Source organism: Sciurus vulgaris, assembly GCF_902686455.1.
Source record: "Sciurus vulgaris genome assembly, chromosome: 10".
NCBI classification, from domain to species: Eukaryota; Metazoa; Chordata; class Mammalia; order Rodentia; family Sciuridae; genus Sciurus; species Sciurus vulgaris.
In genome coordinates this window covers 55,996,550-56,018,373 of record NC_136470.1, presented here as the reverse complement: position 1 = coordinate 56,018,373, position 21,824 = coordinate 55,996,550, and the positions used below count along the sequence as shown (strand labels likewise).

General features: G+C 39.9%; 1 pseudogene across 1 annotated transcript in view; it reads right to left on the bottom strand.

Moving 5' to 3' along the window:
* The window catches only part of LOC306637629 (serine/threonine-protein kinase PAK 2-like), a 103,624-nt pseudogene extending 89,472 nt beyond the window's left edge, over positions 1-14,152 (bottom strand). The window contains exons 1-2 of the transcript XR_013766772.1: positions 14,056-14,152; positions 4,760-4,917 (exon numbers count right to left, since the gene is read on the bottom strand). The product of XR_013766772.1 is annotated as a serine/threonine-protein kinase PAK 2-like (transcript). The remainder of the gene's footprint in view (positions 1-4,759; positions 4,918-14,055) is intronic.
* Between the last annotated feature and the right edge of the window lie 7,672 nt (positions 14,153-21,824).

Genomic DNA, 21,824 nt, shown 5'->3' with positions numbered 1-21,824 from the left:
CAAAGACACTGCCTGGGCCGCTGTACAATATCTTGTGCAGGAAACAAAAAACTGCATCTCTCCCAACACTGTGCAGAAGGTAAAGGAAGGAACCATTTTGCAGCCTGAGCATGGTCCCCACAGCAGCTGAGGAAGTCAATTTCTCACGGATGTGAGTTAGGCCAAAAAACTAGCCTGGCACACCCATGCTGCATGACAGAGGTGGGATTAAGTGACCTGGAACAAAGCAAGTATCCAGAGAGAGTTTCACACAAAAGACATCTGATCCTGGAAACCCACCTGGCTCCCCGCTCCACTTCAATCCAGCTGCTTGCATGTCCGGCTGAGAGAGAAGAGCCAGACTGGGAATTGGAAAGGGCAGAGATGGGAAAGAATGTGTTTGGAGACTGAACCTGAGACCAGGAATCTTATGTTCAGCAGGAAATGTAGTGAACTAACTCTTTGTTCCTCCATCACATGATTGGAACCCAAAGGAGGTCCCTGGGGTTCAGCCTACCAGCTTGGACCAGCAATTGCTGGGCCCTGCAGGTATGCTGATTTAAAATCTCCAGAACAATTGGCATTCAGAAAACTGGCTGGAGCCCATGTAGGTCTAATGCCCACCTCCAGGAGTTCTGCCTGCAGGATTAACCCTCTCAACCATGCTCCAGAGAAGGGGAGCTCAGGATCTTTTCATCTCCAACAGAAAAAAATTCCCCAACTTTTCATGCAAATTTATTTCTCATTTTTCCTTCCCCTCCCCTCACTTTTCTACCATTGCTGAAACTAATTATTTTTCATGGATCACTTTATTGATGACTAGGGTGTCTGATGAGAATATTTCCATTTTGCATTGTATATATTTTTCTCTCAATTATATGTTTTCCTTGATTCTCTTTGTTTTCTCCTGCTTATAGCGAAACTCTTGCTCCCTCTTGTACTCTTCTTTAATTTTTACTTCTGTATTTTCAATTGTCGTAATCATCACATTCTATACTACTTCTTTCTCCTCTGGTCATCCCTTCAAAAATATAAACAATCTACCAATCATACATTTTTATTGTAGGCAAGAAGTGTACATATCATTTTGGTTTATTGTGACAAAATTGTAAACATCTCCTCAGGAGATACTTTGCAGTTGTATATTGTTTGGATTATTTGAGGTTATTATTTGTATTTCCCTTTATGACGAAGAATTAGAATCTTTCAGGAACAATAATCACTACTCTACTGCCTCAGATCCACATTGCTGGATGGGTAGACACCCAAACTACCTGAAAAATTAGGAACATATTGTCCCAAACAAACTAATATTCTCCAATAATAGAATCAACTAATTCCCAGTGGAAACTATCAGAGAAGGACTTAAGAATGTGCTTACTAAAACTGATCTGCCAGGGAAAGGACAACTTAAGGAGTGACATTAGACAGAAAACACAGGAAATGAAAGATCACTTCAATAAAGTCAGAGAGATTGTAAAATATTCAAACAGAATCCCTTGAAATGATACAATCAATAAACCAAATTAAAAATTCAATGGAAAGTATGACCAATAGACTAGACTGCTTGAAAGACTGATTGTAGGCAATGAAGACAAAACTTATCATCTTGAAAATCAAGTTGACCATGTAGAGAAGTTGAGAGACCATAAATAGAACTTCTAAGATATATGGGATAAGGTGAAAAGACCAAATTTAAGATTTTCCTGATAGATGAGGGCATAGAGACAAAAGCCAAAGGGATACACAAACTTTTCAATGAAATTATCAGAAAACTTCTGAAACCTAAATATTGAAAAGGAAAATCAAATAGAGGAGGCTTGCAGGACACCAAATGTACAAAACTACAGCAGACCCACATCAAGGCACATTATAATGAGAATGGCTAACATAAAGAATAAGGATAAAATCCTAAAGGACATGAAAACAAATGATCAAATTACATTTAGGGGGAAACCAATTCAAACCCCAGCTCACTTCTCAACCCAGATCCTCAAAATTGGATGTCTTGAAATAATATATTTGAGAATCTGAAATAAAAAAAAATAATTGTTAACCAAGAATTGTGTATCCAGCAAAATAAAGCTTCATATTTGGAAAAAAGCTAAAAGAATTCACAACTAGAAAGCCTGCACTATAAAGATTCTCAACAAAACTTTACAACAAAAATACAAACAACCCAATCAATAAATGATACAAGGAACTGAACAGACACTTTAAAGAAAATATACAGGCAGTTAATAAAGATATGAAAAAGTATTCAACATCTCTAGTAATTTGAGAAATGCAAATTAAATCAACTCTAAGATTTCATCTTACTCCAATTAGAATGGCTACTATCAAGAACACAAACAATAATAGATGTTGGAGTGCATATGGGGAAAAAAGTAGTCTTATATTGCTCATACTCATAGATTTGCAAATTGGTGCAGCCAGTCTGGAAATCAGTGTGGATAAGCCTCAGAAAACTTGGAATGGACCCACATTTTGACCCACTTATCCCACTCCTCCATTTATACCCAAAGGACTCATAATTAGCATACTAGAGTAACACAGCCACATCAATGTTCTTAGCAGCACAATTCCCAATAGCTAGATTGTGGAACCAACTCAATGCCCTTCAACACATGAATGAATAAAGAACATGTGGTATACAGTGGAATATTATTCATCCATAAAGACCAATAATATTATGGCATTAGGAGATAAATGGACGAAGATGGAAAACATCATGCTAAGTGAAATAAGCCAATCCCCAAACACCAAAGTCGAATGTTTTCCCTGATAAGTAGAAGATGATGTATAATGGGGGTGGAAGAGGAGGGGGATGAGAGAAGTAGGAGGAACTTTAGATTGCGCAGTCGGAAGTGAGAGGGAAGAGTGTATGAAAAATGGTGGAGTGAGACAGACATCATTTCCCTATATACATGTAAGATTACACCAACGGAATGAACCTACATCATGCACAAACATAGAAATGAAATGATGTACCCCATTTGTGTACAATCAAATATGCACTGTGTAAAAATAAAAACAAGAAAGTAAGAATAAATTCCTCCCTTCTTACAATACAAAAACAAGAAAAAAATTTTAAAATTTTCTTCTTCCCTATGGTTTCTGAATGTAAACTCAAAGGATAAACAATATATTTGGGAAAAGTTAGCTGTAATTTATTCTTATTAACATCAGAGTGGAACAACAAAGTCTGCACAGTATTTCTAACTACTAAAAATCTCATTGAAAATATTCTCCTGTAATAGAAAGAAAAAATATGTATAAATAGTATCATCATATCATATTTCCCAGGCATTTAATCAGATTCTCAAAAAGAATAATGACACAGAAAATCACTGGTATGAATAAGTAGAAATAAACTTGTCACAATTCAAATATTTAGGAACATCAATGAAGACACAAGTAAATACCATTAGAACCACTCCTAAAATTGATTTTATATCATCTCTGAAAAGAATTGAGAAAAACAAATTAAGAATAAATTGAAAAATTCTTGTAAAATATATTAGTTTGTAGGGGTCAAACATACTTTGTTAAGGGATATAATATTCAGAACTACGAAAGACTTGTGATTTCTTCCTTTAACCATTAGGTGGAACACAACTCAGATTATATTTTCTAAGAATGTTGCATAAATAAAAATAATTCACTATGTATTACACAAAGTTCATTATTCACTCTGTATTACAGAATAGTCTCATAAACTTTTCTACTTTTGTCACTTATGACGATGATCCCTGTGACATCATGTCAAGTCATATCAGTTTCCATAACAATAAGCAAACCATTCACCTAAGTCTTCTATATAGAAAAAGATACAGACACACAGATGAAACACTGCTTGGTAGCTAAGACTTGGGCATTTCGGAAAATTCTACTAACATAATCAAAGAGTACATCTAGAAATACTTTAAAAATATAAAGAAACAACCAATTTCTTCACCTTCTGTGAGCTCAATAAAGCCAGAAGCAGACATAATCATGTTAAAGTTAAACATATGTCTTAGATTGTCTGAGATAGTTCTAGATTCCAATTTGGGGAAGAGAGGGAAAGAGGGGTGAGGGAAGGGATAGTGGGTATTTAACCCAGAGAGGTTTTACCACTGACCTACATCTCCAGCCTTTTTTTACTTTTTGAGATAGAGTCTCACTAAGTTGTTTAGTGCCTTGCTAAACTGCTGAGGCTGGACTTGAGTTGGTGATCCTCCTGCCTCAGCCTCCTGAGTCACTGGGATTACAGGCATGTACCACCACACCTGGCTGAGGGGCATGTTTTTAATAGCACCCCCATTGATTCTCAATTTTCCCTGTCTGGATGGTAAAGTATTGTGGTGACTACAATGAGATTTGCCTGTGAATATAGTTCTTCAAAAGCCTTAACCAGGCACATTTGTAATTCCAGCTCCAACACAGGTGGAGGAGGTAGGAGGATTACAAATTCCAGGAAAGTCTTGGCAACTTTGGAGACTGCTTCAAAATAAAAAATAATAATAATAATAAAAAGACAAAAAGGGCTGGGGAAGTAGCTTAGTGGTGGAGAGCCCCTGGCTTCAATTCCCATACCACAAAAATTTTAAAAGGGCCTATTCTTCATTCCCAAAATTCCCTACACATAAAGCACTCAAAGTCTCATTTGAGATAACAGAATATGGGATACCTTGCAGAGAATGTGTTCAATACAAATTGCCTGTGCAGAAAAATTTCTTTTATTCAACTCTTGTTAACCATATATCACCTTACTTTAACCAAAATAGAGCAAAGGGACATCTCTGCACACAGCAGCAATCTGTGCTTCATCCATACATGTTTGTCTTAAGACATCAGTAAGTGGCCCACCAGAAAGGTACTCCATTACTACAAACAAATCATCTCCTAACAGGTAATTGAAAACAGACCATAAAACACATTCACATTTTTGTTTTTCTAAACATGTGGCACTCAATGTGCAAGAGTTCAAATGAGTTATTATGAACACATAATAATTTATGTGTTATTATAATTTATTAACTGGTTGGTGTTGGTTGCTTTCTAAGAGAATGAGCAAAACCATTGTTTTTATTCAATTCTATTTCCATTATAGGTTGCATCGAATGGATGAACCTAAAGAGAGAGTCAGGGAAGGAACTGAAAGTTATTGAGATCTGGGTAATGAAGGAATTAAGGCATACAAATATAGTAAATTTCATAGGTAAATATGTTTGAGATTCTTTTAAACACTGGTAAAAAAAATGTGGAAATTTGTGGTCTCATGGTTTGATTGAGGCTGGCTACTTCAAAGTGTCAATATTGATAAGTAAACTTAAGGGAGAAAGAGGTGAAAATAGCATATTCCAAATGAGATGGTGCTTTTGTGACAAGGACATTACTTGGTGAGAGAAGGTAGGTACATGAAGGACATTGCTGATTTTGTGAATATTCATTTCAAATGATCAGAAGCAGAAACATGAAGGAATGGTCCACTGGGATTCATGTCTTAACCCAGAGAGGAGACTGGCACACAATTCTGAAACTTTTAAGTCAGTTTTTATTTCAAATGCTGTTCTTCTTGGGCAAATTGTATGTGTCTATGAAAAGCTGAGGTTAGCTAAGTACAGTTGTGCATGCCTGTAATCCCAGCAGCTGGGAAGGGTGAGGCAAGAGGATCATCAATTCAAAGCCAGTGTCAGTAAAAAAGCAAGGTACTAGGCAAATCAGGGAGACCCTGTCTCTAAAGTTCAAAATAGAGCTGGGGATGTTTCTCAGCATGCAAATGCCCCTGGGGTTCAATCCCTGGTCTGAGCCCCCCTCAAAGAAAAGCTCATGTAGTTTAGAAATTCATATTTACAAACCACAAAAGACAGAATAGGAAAATAATCACGTTATTCAATATTTTTAAAAGTGTTCCTGGTTATGAACGAAAGTTGAGTAGTCAAAAGTGGTAGCTGTGGATGTATTAGAGGGTTACAGGTTATTTTCTTCCATATATACATTCATTTAGGATGGTGAAATGATAATATATATTGAGACTTTAGCCCCAAGAGACCCTGTCTCAAAACAAACAAACAAAAAAGGGCTGAGTGAAAGCTTAGTGGTAAAGCCCCCCTGGGTTCCATCCCCAGTACCAAAAATAAACAAAAGCTTGGTGATTCCTGGAAAACTCTTCACTCTACTTTTCTACTCCTCTGTATGTGTTACACACTAGTGGTAAGTTTTGAAACTACTTACAGTCAGTCATAATAAATGAATGATATCCAAATGAATGATCCTAAAGGACTTTTCTGACTATTCCAGTGTATCTTCTTTTAATATATTTAGGAACCCACTTACTACTATATGGATGATTCTAATATGAACTAATCACATATCTACTTGAGGAAAGTTCAAAGTCACAACCAAGAATGGGAAAATTAGGAGGTTGGATTTAAAATCTTATCTTAAATGGTGATGACAATTAAGTCCAAAAATAAGAAAATCACATTACATTTTCACTTACTCAAGATCAAAGAAGATAGGGACATATCAATAATCTCCAATACTAAACTCCAATAATCTTATGTAGGTACTTAATCTCAACTTAGCTACTAAGGTTCAAGTCAAGAAACTAACTACAAAAGGAGTGGGATGTTAAAACTAAAGGTCACAAATGAATAGTCATAACTATTATTCTAGTTTTTATTTTCAAAGCAGTAGCACTCCTAAGATAAGGACTATCTTATGTAAACATCTATAGGAAACCAAGGTCAAAGTTTTTTTTATATTTCAAAGAATTAAGGAATCAAGAACCAAACAATGTAGAACATGTAAGTGCTTGCAACCACCCATCTATAAAGTTTTTTCCAGAGTCTTCTAAGTCATATTGTTCTATATCACTATACTTACTGAAGCCTTCTAATCAGACACTATAGTTACCCCCTTCCTGGATCAGTTTACTCTACTCATAAAGGTTGATTCAGGTCACAGATCATTAAAGAAATAAGAGGGAGAAGGAAAAAGTGTTTTTCCTTGGAATATATATTTCATGACTACAGGTTTCTATTTTGAAAAGCTATAGGTTTGGACAAATATATACAAACCTCCTTGATGAGGTTTCAAAATACCTCCATGTTCATCTGCTTTTAGATTTGGTTTATAGGAAAGAAGTGCTCCCAAAGGGACTGACTTCCCAATCAATACATAATAAATATGTTCCCACTGCCATGACAAACAAGAAGAATATTCATTAGCCTTCACTGTTTTTGTGTGGAACTGGAGGTTGAATCCAGGGTTACTTTACCCCTGAGCTATCTCTCCAACCATGCTTATATTTTATTTTGAGAGAGGGTCTCACTAAATGACCCAGACTGACCTTAAACTTGAAGACCTCTACCTCAATCTTCTAAATGGCTGTGATTATACTCATGTGCCAGCTCACTCCATGTTAACTGAAGCAAATATTCCCATAAGGAAATTATTTTTCTTTCTACCTTAAGGCAAAATAAAAGGCATATAACAATCCAACTGGGTATTTTTTATTTTATTTTTTTTAATCCTGGGGTTAGAAAAAAGGTGCTTGCACACCAGGCAAGTGCTCTGTTAATGAACTATATACCCTGAGTTGGATCCAATATTTGAGAAATGTTAATTCAGGAAAAAAGTGAAATGTGGATATCTTCCTTAGTTTCCTCATAATCTCTTCATCTGTCAAATTTGTCTTCTTTTTCAGTTTGTCTGAAGACTTGGTACCACTGTCAACATCTGAATCATCAACAGGTGCAGGAATGGGGTCGTTTACACACCCTGAGGAAATGGGCAGAGATATAGTTCATTACTGAGGTTTAAGTAAACAAGGTTTTCAGGTATTCTTTCTGGCACATTTTCAGTTCCCTAATATTTAACCAAAACTAAGTTGTCTCCCTTATTGTTCTACACAATGCAATATTTTCAGAGTACAAAAAACATGTCTTGAAAAAAAGGTGAAACATTATTCTTTGCCATAGCATGAATGTATTTAGAAGTAGAACTAGCAGCAGGGTGCAGTGGTGCATGCCTGTAATCCCAAGGACTTGAGAGGCTGAGACAGGAGAATTCCACATTGAAAGACAGCCTCAGCAAATTACTGAGGTACTAAGCAACTTTGGAAGATCTAGTCTCAAAATGAAAAAATAAAAAAAGTGGCTGGGAATGTGTTTCAGTGCTTTAGTGCTCCTGGCTTCAATCAATGGTACCCCTATAATCCAAAAAAATAAAACAGGAAAAAATAGCATGTCCATGAATAAAATGTATGTGTGTTCAGATCTAAAATAATGTAACAGTGACTAGGGTGGTAGCTCAGTTGTAGAATGCTTAGGTAGCACATGTGAGGTAATGGGATCAATCCTCGGTACCACATAAAAACAAATAATGTAATAAAGGTATTGTGTCCATCTACAAATAAAAATATTCTTAAAATTGAAAAGAAGAATAATTAGAATATGAGAATGAAGTAAAAAAGTAGCACACTTTAAAATGTTTTAATATGATGATATGCAAAAGACTATAAACCTTGATGTTGAAATAAACATTGTTGATTTCCACAATTGATTTTACACAAAAATAAAGAGCCAGTTGTAAGGCATAAAAAAAATCACAGCTCTCCAGAAATCAGGGTCCACTGGAAGTCCTTGGAGTTCTGCCTGTGCCCTGGACTGTGTCCACCACATTAGAGTCCACAGCAAGTCCCCCCAGTAGTACCCTCTCCCTGGCTCCATCTGAGGTCATTCCCACTAATATTCTCCCTTAGCTGCTGAGGAAGTTCACTCTCAACTATCTTTTGAGTAACATCAAAGTTTCGAGAAAAATGTAAAAAATATAAAATAGAAAATAGGGCACAACATAGAAAAAAATACCCAGTGAGTTAACTTTCTCATTTTTAAAGAAGACTTACAAATTTATTTTTCCAAAATATATGATGAGTATTCTCTAGGTAAAAATCTTCATTTTATCAAATTAATTTTCATAAAATATCTTAAACTGGAGGGATTTTTGAAATCATTGGTGAAAGTCAAACACAAACAGCGATTTTTAGAAACACACATGCCCAGATGCACACACAGGGTCACGGGTCAATCATTCACTGATTCTGTATGATGTGACCCTGGGCCAATGACAGGAGGTGTAGCTTCTTCAGCCCCATCATCCTCCTCTCTCACTACTGCTGATGTTTCTGGTCCCTTGGTGTTCAGCTGTGTTCATCACATGAGCAAGGAAGATTAAAAGGTTACAATGTAACCACTTCTTTGTTTTTAATCTACTTTAAGAAGTTATTATTTCATGAGCTAATGTTTATATGTTTAAACCTTACTGGTAACAGTATCATCAATTAAAGAGTTAAGGTGATTTTAAGAGACAAGGAAAAGTAAGTAGAGGAAATAAAGGTATTTGAAAAATATTCATGAGTACTATTTATATATACATTATAGAGTTATTTACCTTTGATGGCAAAATTTATTTTAGAAAGCAAAATACAAGCATATTTGTCTTGGGTAACCTAAATTAATAGAAGAACAAAAAGAAATGAATTAACTTACTCTACTGGTGATCCAGAAGAGAAGCCATTCTTGTCTGAATATGAAAAAGAAAGAATCTAAGAATTCACGAGAGAAAACTTTTATATGACAAAAGAAAAATAATATAAAAGAAGTGCAAGTGAAATTTCTGAAAATGATTTCATTTTAAATAGAATAACTTCCTTAGTAAAAGGCCAGTAATAGTAAATAATTGATATAAGACTCAGTGAATAACTCTCCAATGTTAATGAGTCCTCAAAATACATTTTAAAAATCCTGAATTGATAATTAAAATGAGTGAATTTTATTGTATGAAAATTATACTTCAATACATTTGTTAAAATGTAATGGAAACTATACCTGTCAATCTATATTAAATTAAAACATTTACTGTTTAAGACACTTTCTCCAGAGAATTGCCTACCAAGGAACAGGGGTATAATAAGCAACCAAAAAGACAACTGGGAAAAGCACTATTTTTGACAATAATTTTATTCTAAAATGGAACTTACTTATTAGTGGACCCAAAAGTTCTAGGTAAAAGTTTGCCCTTTTCTGAAGGGTACACCAGAATAAAATATACAAGGTCAAGATTGATATCACTTGCAAAGAAGTCTGCTTCTTCCTTGAACCAAGCCTTTATTTCTGTGATGATTTAACGATATTAAATATAATTGATTCAAACTACATGATTTTTATTTAATTTTATTATTTTTAAAAACCAGATATAAGACTTTAGAGACAGAGAAACCTACCAAATAAAACTAACAACCATCCTGGGGATGTAATTGGCAAAATCTACACTGAGATAAATAGGAGACATGATCTTGCATCTTTCAAGTACAAGACAAGGAAGAGAAAGCCAAAGAACCAGTGTGAGGAAGGAGAGTCTACCTCTCAAAAGACCTTCCTGAGATGGTTTCACCACCTCTAAAATGGGGACTTGATTTTCCTGCTGATTTAAACAAACTATTTTAAAAATCCATTATATATCATTTCTTACCCAATGATATTCTAATTATGAGATATAAATCTGTTTAGTTCTAATATTTATTTTTATGTATTTACATGTTTGAAAGATTTTACTTTTTTAGTAGAAAACTTTTGTATTCCAAGGACTGTGTGTCTGTATAGAAAAACTTCCTTCTAGGCCACTGACAATCAACAAATTTCTAGCATAAACATGTTCACAAATCCACACCTTTTCTGTCTCAAGTGAAAATCATTCAAATCAGTGAAGAGAAAAAAAAAAAAAAAACCCAAGTAAATAGAACAGCAAATCCCATTGTTATGTTTAATTACAAAGTGTAATAAATGGAAAAAAAAGAAAAAAATTCTGATTCCATTTCTAAGCAATGTATGAGATTAATGAAATCCTCAGACTCCAAATGATGTTGAAGAACCACCCAAAGAGTTTACAGAAAGCAGAATCTCTGCAGGACAAAGTAGGGACAACAAATATGAGTTAGCCTTTAGTTTTTTCCAGAAACAGTCTTTTTATCTCACAGTGCTTCACAATTTTCTATGTGATTCAGTCTTTTACCACTGTCTGATATCTTACCAGGAGGAGTACAAGTTGAGATAATTCTGCTTTACTTTGTTGGACTCACAGAACGTTAAGACATTCAGCAGAAATCCAGGAATCTTTCTTTGCTCTCCTTTGATGATACTGGAGGTCTCTAACAATCAAGCCCACTGCTCTGGCACAACTGACAAAAAGAAATTCAGAAATGAATGGTGGTTTGATTGCTCTAACAAAATCACTTTTCAGAGATAAATATCAAAATACATAAAACAAACCGATACACATAATTTTAGATTTGACTAACTGGTCTTCTGTTCTAGAGATCTACTTTCCTAGATTTGCTTTGCAAATGAACAGGAAAGATCAAAACAGGGTAGTGGAAATGGAGTGCTGGATTAGTTGGAGAGAGGGACAGAAAGGTAAAACCTGGATTTCCTCCTGTTCATTACCCACTTGAGTAGCTCCTAATTTAAAAAACAGAAGCTGAAAGCAAAAGTCAGGGTACAAGAAACTAGATAAAGGATGCTTGCTTGTCTAGTTCTTCTGCAGGATTTACACAAATACAGAACAGGGGAGGGCCATGCCATTCCACCTTCACCTTTCAGGAAATAAATATGTGGGGCTTCACAATTAGGAACAAAACTTATAAGTGGTTAAGATTTCACTATGTTTTTTTTTTTTTGGTACTAAAGATTGAACTCAGGAGCACTCAACAACAGAAGCATAACACCAGTCTTTTTTGTGTTTTATTTAAGACAGGAGTTGTGGAGTTGCTTAGTACCCACCTTTGGCTGAGACTGGCTTTCAATTTGCCATTCTCCTCCCTCAGCCTCCTGAATCATAGGATGACGGGCACAGGCAACCATGCCCAGCCTGTTTCATACCTGAAAACTGATCTGACTATAGCCTTGTGTCTATATTGGAAAACAGACCCAAAGAAAAATAACAAGTCAAAATACTAGACAAAATGATTTTAAAGGACAGAATTTTTTTTGTGGGTACATTTTTAGTACTGGGATTCAATTTAAGGACACTAGACCACTATGTCCCTTGTTGTATTTTATTTAGTGACAGAGATTCACTTAATTACTGAGCCCCTCACATTTGTGGAGACCCACTTTGAACTCAAAATCCTCCCATCTGGGTCTCCCCTGCCTCTGGGATTACAGGTGTGCACCACTGTGCCCAGAAAGAACAGATTACATAATAAAAGTGCATTTAAACAACCTGATAGTAAGATTTAGTTCCCACCACCTTGATTGAAGCTCCTCAAACAAGGAAGCAGTCTCCTCTACCACTGGCCCACCTGACAGCCAGGTATGGTTAAAAAGGCCTGTAATCTGACTGACTCTGGATGAGGCAGGAGGACCAGCCCCCTCAATTTACTAAATAATTTTTCTCAAGAGATGAGAATGTATCTCAATGTCAGAGCACTGCTTGACTTCAACCCCAAAACCACAAAAAGTGAGAGGGATGAAGCAATGGGAGATGGACCCCAATTTCTAATGAGTAACAAGGAAAGAGGCTTTCTTCATACCAATGTTATTTCTGGGAGGTAATGCTATGGAGAGTTTAAGTTGTTATGTGTGTAATTTTGTTTTCAATTGCAGATGATAAACATGGACTTCTGTAGTAGAAAGGCCCTGCAAGGGTGACAATGTCTCACTGATAACACAACCAACATTATCTCACTATAGCAGAAGTAGAACAAAACACAATGAAGAGCACTAATCAAAAGACATGCCTCACATATTTCCTTTACTCTTGAAAACGACCCACTGTGTTAAGACACCATCTCTTCCTGGGCTCTGCATGTGGCTCATGTTAGAGTACTTAACTAGCATGTGGAGGCCCTGGGTTTAATTCCCAGCAATAAGAACAACAACAAACATCCTACCTCTGTTCTACAAATGCAGCTTAGAGAGACTAAGTTAGTACCCTCAGGACACTTAATCAGCACAGACTAGAACTAAGTTTCTTAGGAGTTTATGTGACTTGAGAACCTGCTGTTAACTTCTATACTATGCCACATCCTAAACAAGAAATAGGTATTCACAGTCTGCTCCACTGTGCCCAGTGATACATGACAGTTTTTACCCCTACATCCACTCAAAATGATCTAATAGTCCATTAAATGGTCATGCCATATTTTAAGCAATTTCCTACTAATCACCCTTAAGTTGATTTTTAGCTTCTTTTTACTATCTAAGTAATGGGACAACGTCCCTAAATCTGTGCTATTCTATTGTTTTCCTAGGACACACTTGCGAAAAGTTACATTACCTGTTCAAAATGTATACACACTAAACTAACATTTTCATTTGTAGTTTGGTACATATACATAAAGAGATTTTTAATTTTTTTTTTTTTGTTTTTATTCTTATTTTGGTGCTGGGTATTGAACCAGGGCCTCCAGCTTGCTAAACACATGCTAACCTCTACATCAAATTGCACCTCATGTCCCCAAATTTTAATATCATGGAGTCAAATTGCTTGGTTTCCTTCCTCATCCCCTGATCTCAAGATTGAATCCATGGGGCTTTACCACTGAGCTGCATCACCAGTGCCAGGCCCATTCTTGACAAAATAGGAGACAACCATCTTGCTGGATCCCAATGCCTGTCTCAACTTAGTGATCATCCTACCTGAGCCTCTGGAGTCTCTGTGATTACAGGTGTGAGCCATGATGCCTGGCTTCACAAGTTGTCTACTTTTTGTTGCACAGCTCAGTTTGGAAAGCAGAGAGCCCAGGGCTCTCATCCAGGAGCCTCATCCAGTCTGCAGTTTCCTGTGCCCCACATCTTGGGGCAAGAACCTACAAAAGCAGGAAACAGTGAAATTCCCAAAGATAACCTGATTTCCATGGAGAAAACCCAAAAGGAAAGAATCAATGTGTGTCAGAGCCTGGGAGCTGGGGTAGGGACCAGGGAAGAAGACCCAGCTTCAGCCCTCCCAACCAGCCCCAGGGTCCCCACTTAAGCCCCTAGTTTACCAACTCAGATGAGTCTGAGCTGTGCACAGAGGGTGGTATACCAGTTCCTGGCACTGCCCTGGGCAAACGGGTTGTCATGCCAGAGGGAGACAGTGATGGGATGAGGAGCTCAGAACGAGCAGGACTGGGCAAGGCCATCTCGAAGGGACCCTCCTAAGTAGGTCAGTTTAGCCTGGACCTTAGCACAGGCATGTGGCAAGACTGCAAGGACAGGAGAGCCCAAGAGAGACCCGGGCACGCCTGCCTTCCAGCATTCCTAGGACCCACTTGTGAGCAGCTCTCCCCAGATGAGTGCTAACACAGCACACCTCTCCTGCCTCCTCAGGGTTCTCTCATCACCTTCTACGTCCCTCTGCCACATGCTTCTGGGTCTCCACTGACCACACCTGTCCCCCTGCCTCGTGCTTCCAGATAAATTTTAAAATCTTCCTTGTGCTGCTAAACTGATCCAAAGATGGTGTCTCCACCTGCTCCCACTTCACATTCTTACCTCTCTATTTTTTCTAAAGTGTCCCTTCATTGAATTTCACTATCAAGGAGGGTAGTGGCAGCAGGGATGCCCGATTATATTTTTATTCTTAAAAATCACATGGCCCAGGGAAATCTGGACTGGTTGCCTTCAATACACAAAACACGAAAGGTCACACTCAAGTCAAGTCCTCCCCTGGACACTAACTTGCTTCTTCTCTCCCTTATTCCACCTTCTCTTTTCTCTGTTATTATTCATCAGCCTTCTCTTCTACTCCTCTAAGACCAGGATGAGTCTTGTACCAACCTCAAGATCTTTAGCTACCATGATGCAACCACATCAAATTCATAGCTTCTCAGTTCACTATAGCTAGATTATGCTACCAACGCAGAAGCCATTTAATTCATGAATGAATAATGAACCTGTGTTATATACATACACAGTGGAATATTACTTAGACATAAAGAAGAATAAATTATGACCTTTACTGGTAAATGGATGGAGTTGGAGAATATCATGCTAAGTGTATAAGCCAAGTCCCAAAACCCAAAGGTCAAATGTTTTCTTTGATAGGTGGATGATGATACATAATGGGGGGTGGAGTGCTGGGGGGCAAGAGAAGTATGGAGGAAATTTGGATGGTGAAGAGGAAAATGGGGCAGGAGGGGTGGGGAAGGAAAGATAGTAGACTGAGATAGACATTATCACCCTATGTCTTGGTATGATTACAAGAATGGTATGACTATACATCATGTACAACCAGAGAAGTGAAAATTTGTACCCCGTTTGTATACAATAAATCAAAATACACAAATAAAAACTTACAAAAAGAAGAAACTACTATACTTCCAGGAGCTGTGGCACACGCCTTTAATCTCAGTGACTTGGGAGGTTGAGGGAAGAGGATCACAAGTTCAAGGACAGCCTTAATAATTTAGCAAGGCCATCGATAACTTAGTGAGACCCTACCTCAGAACCAAATATCAAAAGGAATGGGGATGTAGCTTCAGTGTAAAGCATCCTGGGTTCAATCCCTACTAAAGAAAAATTAAACTAGTTAATAGCAGAATATTTTTTAAAAATTTACAAAACTGTTAATTTTATTGACATAAATTTTGATTAGATGTGTATAAAATCTATAAAATATTGGTTGGATGGAAGGTATAAAAATGCTTAAAGAAATGATAATTAAGAACTTTTTGAGAACTGAGCAGTCAATTTGAATTCCTTCCTCTTCACACATGGAACCCTATCAGGCATTTGTAGAATCCAATAGCACTGAAGCACCCAGACCAGCCTCTCTCACTGGCTACTCTCCTTGGACTCCTGCTCTAATTTTGTGCCTCAAATGCCCTCATACTGCACAGGACCAAAATCAAGTGGCATCTTCTTGCCCCATCTTCTACCCAACTTCCTGCTGCCTCTCTTTCTTCCTCTTATCTTGGGTGAATCAGGGCATCAGGATTCTCTCTGTTCCTTTATCTCTTTTCTTCTATCAGAAGTGATGATTCTTTTGTTTTTTGTTCACTCATTTATTCAGATTTATTTTCTTTGAATGTTGGGGATTGAAGAACCTTAGGCCTGGCACGTGCAAAGCACGTGCCTGACCATTTAGATACACCCAGACAGAAATAGTTCAGGGCATCAAAATCGACTAAGTCAATGGGTCGTGACAGTGCCAACCTGTAATCCCAGCAACTCGGGACACTGAAACACGAGGATCACAATTTCAAGACCAGCCTCAGCAACATAGTAAGACCCTGCTTTAAAATAAGAAGCTGAAGACCTGGTAATGTAGCTCAGTGCTAAGTGCCTCTGGGTTAAATACCCAGTAGCAAAGAAATAAAGCCCAGTCTCTGTACTAGGGGTTGAAGCACACTACAAACACCAGGGCTGACCTACATTTTGTGTGGTCAGGGCAACTGCAAAACTAGACCCTGAGCACCATGGAGTGCTCAGGCCAGTGCAGAGAGTGGGGATCATGGGAACCAATCAGGCAACCCAGCCCACAGCACCCAGGTCAAGCAGAAGAGAAGCCCTGAGCTTTAAGCCCTAAGACATGCAAGAGGACTATTTCAGCTACTTCTGGATGCAGAGGCTGTGTCCTGGGCAGAAAGAGCAGTCTGAAGGATGTCTGCTGGCTTTGCCCAATGATGAGAGCACCTCCATGACAGCCAGGGCAGAGTCTGGGCTGCTGGGGGCCAGGGAATGAAGGATGGATCTGGTGAGCAGGATCAGCTCCACCAGGGAATAAGGCATAGAGGGTACAACAGGTGGAGTGGACACCTAGGATGTGAAGGGTGGGGGTCGCAGGGATTTAAGATGAGACATGAACATGTGAAGATGACCAAAAGAAGGAATGATAGTAACAGCACCACATTCTGGTACCATTCACTGTTTTCATACATACATACACACAGACTGTTCTCATTCCTACATGATTCCGGAAAGAGAAAAACCACAAGGCCTTAGGGAGAGAAACTGACAACAAATGATGAAAGGCTTTTCTGGGTTAGAGAAGGTGGTTTACCCTTGATCATGATGGAGAATACATGACTGTATCCATTTGTCAAATTCCCTAAACTGGGTGAATCTTACTGTTTGTAAATTATTCCTCAAAAAAAGACTTCATACAATCGTTCTGTCGTGGCTCCCAGGTTTCTAGTTCTTCCCAAGTAAATTCCGTGCTTGAATTTCTGGGCCTTTCTAATCTCGACCCTCACAGGTTCAACCTCATTGCCACCCAGTGCTTGAATTGCAACCCTTTCCTCATCAGTCTCTTAACACCCTACTTTCTTGTTTCTGTGCATTTTTGCAAACTGTGCCTCTCACAAACAAAGCCCTACTGGCTTCTATCTCTTCAAAATCACACCTATGATACACGAAGTGTCATGTCCAACTCTACAGTTGAATCATCGTCAAACTCTCAGTTCCTTCCAGTCTGTGACTCCAATCTCAGCAAGTTCCTGGGTGTTTCCCAGTGATTTCTGATTTCAGATTGTTTATCGACATAAGCAAGATGGATGTACCTCTATATCCATCCCTCAAATAACATGCAGCCTAGCACACAGTAGGCTCTCCATGCAATGCAGACAGGAGTGAGAATGGCCTCGGAGTTCCAGGGGGAGAAAAGATCTGAGCTGCATCTTAAGAGATGGTCTGGAAGGACTCATGAGGCACCACAGAAAGTGCCTAGTGGCAGGGGTAAAAGATGCCTTCTCACAGCACAAGCATTTGGTTCAGCTTGCCTGGCCTTCGTAGGGACTCCTGATGGTACTCACCACCACGACCTGGATGTACAGCTGCATGATGAAAGGCAGAAGGAGACCAAAGGTGGGACAGCCACTATGAAGCTGGGCTAAGGTTAAGGAACCAATGCACTGCACAGTTTCGCACCGGCCCTGCCTTTTGACTAGAACCCTCCCTCCCTGATCCCACCCCAATTAGCCTTGCCTACCTATCTTCCTCCCTGGAATGGACTGTGACCCAAGGTGACCTCACTCTACTGAACTGTCCTGGCCCCTGTTCATTTTCAAGATTCAATATACTTCTCTGTGGCCCTGCTTCATTCTTTACTGTATAGTCCATCCTACCCTGCCTCTCACTGGACCCCTCTGGCCTTCAACATGTCCTTCACAGGTCCTACCAAGTGACTGCTCAAGCCCCAGTCTGTCAGCCACAACCTCGGTTACCCACCCCCACCCTCCCACCACCCCTGCTCTTACAGTGAGGGCACTTGGGAGTGTGTGGATACGCTGTGGCCTTGTCCAGAGAGAAATGTGTGAGTCCCCTATGGACCAAGAAAACCACACAACCCACCAGCACGGTTCCCAAGTACAGACACAAAGAGAGGAGGAGGAGCAGGAAACTCCTGATGTTCCTGTGGACCACATCAGTGTTCAGCCACCTGCAGTGATAGTAAGAATTCTAGGGGAGAGGAAGTAGGACTGAGCGTCTATCTGCTCTGGACTCCATCACCCCCAAATCCTGAGGTCGCCCCCATCCCTGCCCGGTAGGCTGCCTGCCCTTGTCCCAACACACGGGCTCCCACTTCCAGGGATAAACTGGCATTTGCAAAGTTAAAGCACAGTTAGGACTCCATGTCTCCTCAGGTCACCTGTCAGTACAAGCTCTCTGAGACAAGACCTGCTGGGTGTCACTCTGAGCATCATATAGAATATCTCTGGGACTATTTTCTCAGACACTGGATAAAATAAAAAGAACATCTTTACATAGTTGCCTCAGGCACTTGTAAATCCAAGCAGTGTGCGCACAGGAGTGAAGAGCACTCAAAACCCAGGAAATCCTCCTACTTGAACACCCAGAGGTGGACAGGCAAACAGCCCAGGACAGGGCAGCAACAAGTCTAAAGTCTAGGTATGTAGTATCAGCAAACCAGCGGATGGGACAGGCACTGCTTTCCTGTCCCTGAATCCAGGAGGCCCAGCACACACGTGGTGCCTTTTGCATGTCAGCACCTGTGCAAGCAAGAACTGCCTCTCAGGACAGGTGCAGACACAGAGGCCATGGCATATGTAAGGGACGAAGAGTGGCCCAGAGGCACTTTTAGCAGTACAGTAAGAGGGACTTATTCACCCCTGACCCATTGTTGATGTGAGGTTCCTGGTTTTGAACAGGTGTCCCTGAAGGGTTGGTGAGTGGACAGGTGGTAGGAGTACTCACTTTCACGCAGATGTTACAGGAAGCACAGTGGAAGGTGCAGGGTGGGCGGTGGAAGCCACAGTGTGGACACCAGGTCATCTCATGGGCCCTGCCATTCAGACACGCGACATAGGGGGTCTCCAGTCCTGCTGCAAGGAACCTGGCATAGGAAGAGATTTGGGAAGTGGCAGGGGGCCTCCATCCCTCTGCTGCTCAGGCTAGCCAAATGGCATCAGTTGCAACAAGCAGCAGTTAGGAGGTAGTTAGTGGAATTTCAGTCAGTTTCTGTTAAACAAGCTGAGCACTCAGATTGGCAGGCAGTCAAAGAGAAGTCATGGTCAGCCAGAAGAGCTCTGTATGGACTCCAACCTCTGGAAAAATGCTCAGTACTTGCACTGGAGTGTCAAATGGGAAGGATGAGTGAACTGTGTGGTTTGGAATAGCCTGCTGTGCCCTCTTGTCATCCTGCCCTGTCCTCCCTTCTAAAGCAACTGGAAAACCTCCAGGATTCTGTTTTCTCACACCTCAGAGGCTTGGAAAATGAAGTGTCAGGGCCTAATTGATGATGACGTGGAGAGAAGGGATCCTGAGGCCACAGGTGTGGTGACCACTGTAGAATGAGCCCTGTAGACATCAGCCCATTAAGTGCCATCTCTTTCTCCCAGGGTTCTGAGGACTTACCATGATGGAGGATCCCTGTGTCGGAAAAATTCAGGGTAACCAGTGTGTCTATTGTCACCACAAAGAGCTGGTCTTTTCCAGTGTAAATCCCCTGTCTCCCTTCTGTGCCAGCCATCTGCCTCTGAAACCAATGGCAGACTCAGTTCTAGTCTGGGGCAAACCAGAGTTCCCCATGAGGCCTGCCTCACCTGTGAGAGGACTCACCTCAAGGACACATCTAAATATCCAGGCAATCCACCATGTGTCACCAGCATTACCAGACACCCACTGTTTCCTTAATGCATCATCCACTCTCTATCTCTGAGCTCTTAACTGTATATATATTTCTTTTTCCTACTGACCCTACCTCTACACTCTCTGTCAATTTTTCCCTCCAACTCTTTGAGAGAACTATGAGGGAACTTGATAGCATGCATTGGAGACTCACGGGTACAGCAAATGCATGCCACATAATATGATTACTCCAGAGATATTCATGGACGTCCATAGAAGGAACATCTCCTTCCTGTTTGGGGTGAGGCATTAAAACATTTCAGTGTGGCATAGTGACACCTGCCTTGACTCCAACAAATGAGAGCCACAGACCTCTAATCTGGGTTGTAACTCTGAGAGCCATAAATATGACAAGTGTAACACCACAGAGGCTCTGGAACGTGGGCTCTAGCTGCTTCCAGTGTCTTCTGAGAGCAAGCTTCCCACATCCCAGTTTACATGTTGTAGACTGGGACATCTTGCTCTTATATGTTGCATTGTTGGAGCTTGTGATGATGTGGATGTGGTTTGTCCCCTAAAAGACTGGAGGCTTTGTCCTCTGTGTGGAAATGTTGACGTGTTAGGACCTGTAAGAGGTGGGGCCTAGCATGAGGTAATTCAGTTGCTGGGGATGAGGCCACAGAGGGAAGCAGTGCACTTCATCTGGGACTCATTTGTTCCTTTGAGAGTTACTTGTCATAAATAGTTCAATACAGGTCCCTCCCCAGTTTTCTGTCCCTGCAATCTCTACCTCATGCACTTCCTCCCACCATAATGCCATTTACAATGTTGTGATGATCCTCACAAAAGGTTAATCACAAATCCTGGACACTGACCTAATTTAACTCAACTCTTGATAAAGTATGTATTTGGGGGTATTTTATCAGAGGAAGAGAAGCAGGCTAATACAGAGACCATATAATATGGTGGGCAGAAGTTGGTTGATCCTTATCACCCATTTAGGCCTAGCGCTAATGAAAGCAGACTGTGCTTCTTGCTTATCCTGTCTCCAATTCTTCCTTTTTCTTGTAACAGAGTTCCAATTGAGGGAAGGAGGTAGCCTTCTCCTTCCTCTCCAAAAATCTCTTCCCAGTTTCCTTCATTTCCATGGTAGGCTTTCTGACACAATTCTGGTTGATGAGTCCTTTGCAAATGTTTACTGAGGGTTTCTACAAAAGCTTGCACCTTTTCAATAAAAGGGAAGATGTTGCAGTTGGCAGAGCTCTGTCCCCTTCTTTCTGTCTTGAAGCTAGACTGCTGGCTGGGATGCCACCTGGGACTTCTAGGCAACAAGTCATGCTAACCAGACACAGTCTGAGCGCCTGTCTTATCCCTCAACTGCCTCCCCCTGAGCTTCATACTATGAAAAAAATAACTGGGTTTTTATTACACTGACAGGTGTCATTGTGTTGTCACAGTGTCTGAAACCGTCTGTTTGGTGGATACTGCCCACCATAAGTCTTCATGAGGGACAGAAAACATTTTCTCTTCCCAATATGAGCTGAAAATGGCCAAATACTTGTGACTTCTATCACAGAGATTACAGAGGCCTGTGGTCCAGGTGACAACAATTTCACTATAGAACAGCTACCACCAACTGACTGATAAGCCTCTGCTGAGATGAAGCAACTGCATAGATGTCCAGTGTCCATATGTCCAGTCCCCACCCCTGCCTTTTTTTAGAATCTAGATTGAAACCAGGGTACTGAGCTCCATCCCCATTACTTTTTTATTTTGAGGCAGGTT